General features: G+C 51.4%; 1 protein-coding gene across 1 annotated transcript in view; it reads right to left on the bottom strand.

The window, feature by feature from the left end:
- CAMTA1 (calmodulin binding transcription activator 1) overlaps positions 1–6,863 on the bottom strand; it is a 973,198-nt gene that overhangs the window by 106,348 nt on the left and 859,987 nt on the right. The gene's annotated exons all lie outside the window — the stretch shown is intronic.

Below are 6,863 nucleotides of genomic sequence, written 5' to 3' on the forward strand. Positions count from 1 at the left end.
CTGTCTTAGCGCATCCAATATGCAAATTGTCTCCCTCCCACTCCGGTGGGGGCGGGGAGAAAACCCCCCCTCCTTGGAGGTGGTGAGCTGTTAGTACTGAATATCAAATACTATCAAGACGGCTTTTAACATGTCATGCTCCGCTTCCTGACACGTAATGAATCAGCGGGAAAGGAGATTTCTATGGGGAAAAGAGCTCTGCGGAAGGAAGGCTACTACACGTGTGCTGGCCCCTCCCCCTCCACCGCCCCTCCCCCTTCATAAAAGCAGCAGAAGGGAAACTGCATTGAAAGTACAGTTGATGAAAGGTAAGGTCGTGACCTGGGGTGGGGGCGCACAGAAAGAGAAGAGGGAATTCCCCCTCCCCCCAAGTCACCTCCTGGTGGCTCTGGGCCACCTCGTGCCCTCTGCTCTCCTGAGGGCTCAGGGCTCCTGATTCCCAGACCACAGTCGGCAGCCCTGCCTGGGGTGGAGGAGGAGGCTGAGTGTTTCCTGCCGAATTCCAGGCAGAGGGGGGCCTCTATAGCCACCCATGCACGAGGAGGCCTGGGCTATGCTCCCTGGCTGCTTAGGTGATGTGCCCAGGAAGGCTGGGGCAGGGAGGTACTAGGGATGGGGAAGATAGGTGTGGGTGATTCCTCACAGGCCTGCACAGGACAGAAAGTGGCCAAAGGGCCACACTGGCCAGCAGAAAGGGGTGCGGCAGGGCACTCCTGCAGCGCCGCCACAGTCTTGCTGCTGCCTGGGGAACCCCACACTGGCTCTGCTGGGCGGCCTACAGCAGGCCCGGTGGGAGGACTGGTCTGTGAGCCGACAGCGCTGACCCGGCCTATCCACAAGGCTCACCCTAACGACCTCCTGCAGCCGGGCAGCTGCGGGAACACTAATCTGAATCATCAAAATGAAATCAATGACAACAGCATGGCACCACGCTTGGGGGGTATCTTCAGATGAGCAATTCACCCAAGAGGTGGCCAACCACCAGGAAGAGTGTAATTGAGATCTGGAGGCGGGGCTGGGGAAGATGCACGGGTGAGGCACCCCCTGCCCCTGCCAGGGGCTGGCTGTTAGACAAGGGTTATGTCTGCTCCTTCCCAATTTTGGGGAGTGGTGGTGGAGAGCTTTGGCCAGGCAGGCTTAACTTGACCCCACACTGAGCCGCCCTGTCACCCACTGTGGACAGAAATGTGTATCCCCAAATTCTTAATTTTGAAACCCTGACCTCCAATTTGAGTATATTTGGAGACAGGGCCTTTCAGGAGTTAATTAAGGTTAAATGAGGTCCCAAGGGTAGATCCTAGTCCAATAGGACTGGTGTCCTTATAAGAAGAGGAAGAGACATTGGGAGTGAGCACACAGAAGTCATGTGAGGACACAGCGAGAAGGCGGCCTTCTGTCAGCCAAGGGGAGGGGTCTCACTGGAGACCAGCCCTGCCCACACCTTGACCTTGGACTTCTAGCCTCCAGAATATGAGAAATAGATTCCTATGGCTCAAGCTGCCCAGGCTGTGGTGCTCTGTTATGGCAGCCCCAGATGACCAATTAATACATTAATAGTTTCCATCAGGGCTTGGGCTTCCCAGGTGGCCTGGTGGTAGAGAATCCACCTGCCAATACAGAAGCTGCAGGAGATGCAGCTTTCATCCCCTGGGTTGGGAAGATCCCCTGAAGGAGGAAATGGCAACCCACTCCAGTATTCTTGCCTGGGAAATCCCATGGACAGAGGAGCCCGGAAGGCTACAGTCCATGGGGTGGCAAAGAGTTGGACACGACTGAGCGACTGTGCATGCCCGTATGCCATCAGGGCTCAGGCCTCCCCGTCCCCAGGTTTCCTGGCTAGGGTTCTACTAGCCAGGAGAGACCCACCCTGCCCTTTCTGCTGCACACATAGGGTGTATACATTCGAGGGGCCCTGAGATCTTTCTGGAATGCCTCCTTTTTAAACTGAGCAGGACTCTGGGGCTCCTGGGTTCCCCTCTGTTCCCTGCTCCTTGTTTGTAGGGAGCAGACTCCAGTCTCCACGACCTTCCCTGAGTCCCAAAGGGCAGGTTCAAACAGTTGCTAATCAAGGGAGGAACAGCCAAGGAATCACCTGAGTCCAGAGGGGAGAAATCAGAAAAGCTCATCAAGAAGATCACCCGAGAGAGCAGACCCTGCACACAGCCTGTTCTTGTCAGCAGCCCCACCCTTGAATCAATGCTATAAGACTCCTCACCAGATCCTCCTGGGTAAGGACACACAGCTTTGCAGGGCAGGAGCCCGTTGTGTCCCCCTTTTGCCTGGCGAAGCAAAAAAGCTATTCTTCTCTACTTTACACAAAACTCTGTCTCTGAGATTGGATTTGGCACCGGCGCCCAGAGGCTGAGCTTTTGACCTCACTTTTGCTGCTGCCTTTTTCTTTTTTCACTTTCTAAAAATTTACTGATTTTTAATTGGAGGACAGATGGTTAGATAGCCTCACCGACTAAATGGATATGAATTTGAGCAAACTCCGGGAGATAGTGAAGGACAGGGAAGCCTGCTGTGCTGCAGTCCATGGGGTCGCAAAGGGTCGGACAAGACTTAGTGACTGAACGACAACAAAACTGCTTTACGATACTGTGGTAGTTTCTGCCATACATTACCATGAATCCATCCCTCTAGGTTGTCGCAGAGCACTGGGTTTGAGCTCCCTGAGTCATATAGGAAATTCCCACCAGCTATCTATTTTACACATGGTAGTGTATGTTTCAATGCTACCCTCTCAATTCTTCCCACCCTCTTCTTCTCCCCCTGTGTCCACAAGTCTGTTCTGTCTGTGTCTCCTCTGCTCCCCTGCAAACAGGCTCATTAGTACCATCTTTCTAGATTCCATACATATGCATTAATATACAATATTTATTTTCTCTTTCTGACCTACTTCACTCTGTATAATAGGCTCTAGGTTCATCCGCCTCACTGGAACTGACTCCAATGCATTCCTTTTTATGACTAATATTCTACTGTATATATGTACCACAGCTTCTTTATCCATTCATCTGTCCATGAACATCTAAATCTTACCCTTCCATCTAGCACATGCCAGCTCAAGTGTCACCTCGCCCTGGAGGCCCTCCTGGTTACTCCAGCTCTGGTCCCCACTAAAGCCAGAGTCTGAATCATGGGGACAGGATGTTGTTCAAGGGCCCTGTTCTATTCTCCATGCTTTGAATGATTCTTGGCACATAGAAGATGCTCAGTGAACATCAGTTCAGTTCAGTCACTCAGTCCTGTCTGACTCTTTGTGACCCCATGAACTGCAGCACGCCAGGTTTCCCTGTCCATCATCAGCTCCTGGAGCCTGCTCAAACTCATGTCCATTGAGTTGGTGATGCCATTTAACCATCTCATCCTCTGTTGTTCCCTTCTCCTTCTGCCTTCAATCTTTCCAGCATCAGGGTTTTTTCCAATGAGTCAGTTCTTTGAATCAGGTGGCCAAAGTATTGGAGTTTCAGCTTCAGCATCAGTCCTTCCAATGAATATTCAGGACTGATTTCCTTTAGGATTGACTAGTTTGATCTCCTTTGAAGAAGGCAATGGCACCCCACTCCAGTACTCTTGCCTGGAAAATCCCATGGATGGAGGAGCCTGGAAGGCTGCAGTCCATGGGGTCGCTGAGGGTCGAACATGACTGAGCGACTTCACTTTCACTTTTCACTTTCATGCATTGGAGAAGGAAATGGCAACCCTCTCCAGTGTTCTTGCCTGGAGAATCCCAGGGATGGGGAAGCCTGGTGGGCCACCATCTATGGGGTCACACAGAGTCGGACATGACTGAAGTGACTTAGCAATAGCAATAGTTTGATCTCCTTACTGTCCAAGGGACTCTCAAGAGTCTTCTCCAACACCACAGTTCAAAAGCATCAATTCTTCAGTGCTCAGCTTTCTTTATAGTCCAACTCTCACATCCATATGTGACTACTGGAAAAAACCATAGCTTTGACTAGATGGACCTTTGTCAGCAAAGTAAAACCTCTGCTTTTTAATATGCTGTCTAGGTTTGTCATAACTTTTCTTCCAAGGAGCAAGTGTCTTTAAATTTCATGGCTGCAGTCACCATTGCAGTGATTTTGGAGCCCCCCCAAAATAAAAAAAACAGTGAACATGGGTGGAGTGAATGAATGAATGTGTAGTTTCTCAGTTCCTCATACCCTCTCCAGCATTGCTCTCTTTTTATCTGTTCATTAATTCTCCCAATGAACTGGAAGCATAGCTCACATCTCAATAATAACAACAACAAAAAAATGTTTACTGAACTTACACTACATGCCAAGTAATTTGTTAGGTTCTTTCTGTGTTAATTCCATTATAAAAAGAAATAAATCACAATAATACCTACCCTGGATTGAGTATCTACTGTGGACAGGGCATTGGGCAGTGGTTCTCAAAGTGTGGTCCGAGCCATGGTATAATCACTTGGATGTCAGAAGGCACATCCCCTCGCTAGCCCAGTGATGAATCAGAGATTCTGAGGTGGGGCTCAGATCTGTATTCTATCATCTAGGGAAACTGATGCTGGGAATTTGAGGCTCATTGGTCTAGAGATTACATCTCTCATCTCTCAATGACCTTTGAGGCAGCATTATTGTCCCATGTTATTAATGTGAGAATCAAGACTCAAGAAAGTTATGTCGCTTGCCCAAGGTCACACAGCCCATAAGTGGGGGTGGGGAGGGGTTGTAGTGGTCCGCTGGGCCATCTGCCTCCCATGGGTCTTCCCAGCCTGCATCCCTCCCAGACCAAGGAATGGCTTGGACGGTTCAATATGGGTGGAGAAGGGAGGGTAACGCCTATCAGAAGGTCAGGGGTTCCTTCCACTGGCTTCACGTCTTAGAGAGATGGGTTCGGATTTCCTGGGGGCTGGTGAGTGTGCAGGAAACTCAGACCGGCCCTGGGGCTGGGCCAGGGGCTGCCCCTCACTGCCCTGCTGTCTCCTGCCCTCTCTGACTCTGGAGGGGCCTGGTTTTCTCAGAAGGGCCAGGTGGGCTGGGGGTGGGGAGGGGACAGAAGTTCTAAAACCTCTGGCTCTTCCTTCAAGATCATTCTCGCCTGGGACCGGGCCAGCTGGGCAGCAGGGTGGGAATGTGCAGCCCAGAGCTGACCGTGCCACCCAGACCAGGACAGAGGAAGCCTGCCTTGGGCTCCCAGGGGCGGGGCAGGAAGTGGGAGGCAGGGCCTGCTGTGCACCTGCTCTTGGAAGAGACGGGGGGGAGTCTGTGCAAGGAGAACATCTCAGCACCAAGACCGAGACTGCTGGGGCTCCTGGAGGCCTGCCTGGCCTTGTTCATTGCAGCCCACTGGGATGTTGCTGCTCAGTCGCTAAGTCATGTCTGACTCTTTGTGACCCCATGGACAGAAGCACGCCAGACTTCCCTATCCTTCACCATCTCCCAGAGCTTGCTCAAACTCATGTCCATTGAGTCAGTGATGCAGTCTGACCATCTCATCCTCTGTCATCTTCTCATCCTGCCCTCATTCTTTCCCAGCATCAGGGTCTTTTCCAATGAGTCAGCTCTTTGCATCAGGTGGCCAAAGTATGGGAGCTTCAGCTTCAGTATCAGTCCTTCCAATGAATATTCAGGGCTGATTTCCTGTAGGATTAACTGGTTTGATCTCCTTGCTGTCCAAGAGACTCTCAAGAATCTTCTCCAGCACCACAGTTCGAATGCATCAGTTCTTCGGCGCTCAGTCTTCTTTATGGTCCAGCTCTCACATCTGTACAGGTCTACTTGGAAAAAACCATAGCTTTGACTATACTGATCTTTGTTGATGAGTTTTGGGGAAATTTCTATGAAAGACAGGGAGCCTGAAGAAAGACTCTTTCTGGAAAATGTGGGATTTATGGGGGCAGCGTTTGTCTCTTTGCTTGGATTTCTAGTCACTGGGGGTGGGGTGGAGTGGAGAAGGCATCCATGGAGTCACAGAAGGGGGTGGCAGGTAGGGGGTGGGGTCCAGGGGTAGCCGTCTTGATTGTCTGCAAAAGTCTCAAACATTTCTTCTCACTGTGGGGACCCTGGGCAGTGGTGGAAATTTCCTGAAGGGCCAGGAAAAAACTTGTGAGTTCAGTGCCCAGCCAGCTGTACAAAAAAGAAGGGCTGGGATTCAGGAACGTCCAGAACCTGTGGGATGCAGGTTGGCAGGACCACGCTGGCTGGGGGGTCGTGGGCCCCAGTGGCTGCAGCTCTTTTCCTCACAGGCGTGTGATCTTGGGCAGATCTTTGATTCCTCTTGGCCTCAGTTTCCTTGTCTGTAAAATCGGTGCCTCTCATGGGTTCACCTGATGACACGTTTCTGTTCCCCACTGGACTTGAAGTCAAAAGCGGGCCCCCACACCCTGGGGTTCTGATTGGGTGGCGTCCACAGGAGGTCTGAGCAGGACAGGGTTGATGGCCCTGAGTGAGGTGACCATTTCTGCTCTGAAATGTCATGCCTGGAACACTTTGGAAAAGAATTAGAGAAGTACTCTGGAAGTCCCCTCACCCCACAGTGGCACTGGGACCTGGGGAGAGCAACTGCCTGCCCTCCTTTGTGGGGCAGTAACTTCTGGAAGGATAACTGGAGCTTGGGTCACCAAGGCAACAGCAAAGATGGCACCTGCTGGGATGGATATTTGGCCTTCTTTACATAGGAGGAGATTGCTTGGTGCTATGGTGAGCAGGTGACAAGTGGCATGTTGGTGACAAAGAAAATCCTCCCACCTCTTGATAGAGGCTTATGGAGGGGACCTTTCTCCTGGCTGCCATCAACCTGGGCTCATTCAGTTCCTGCCCAGGGACTCAACTCTCCATAAAGACCCCCAGAGGCGACCGTTTAACTGCTGTCCCGACAGGTCACCTTGGAGACCA

This window comes from Bison bison, unplaced genomic scaffold, assembly GCF_000754665.1.
Source record: "Bison bison bison isolate TAMUID 2011002044 unplaced genomic scaffold, Bison_UMD1.0 scf7180017864289, whole genome shotgun sequence".
Classification (NCBI taxonomy): domain Eukaryota; kingdom Metazoa; phylum Chordata; class Mammalia; order Artiodactyla; family Bovidae; genus Bison; species Bison bison.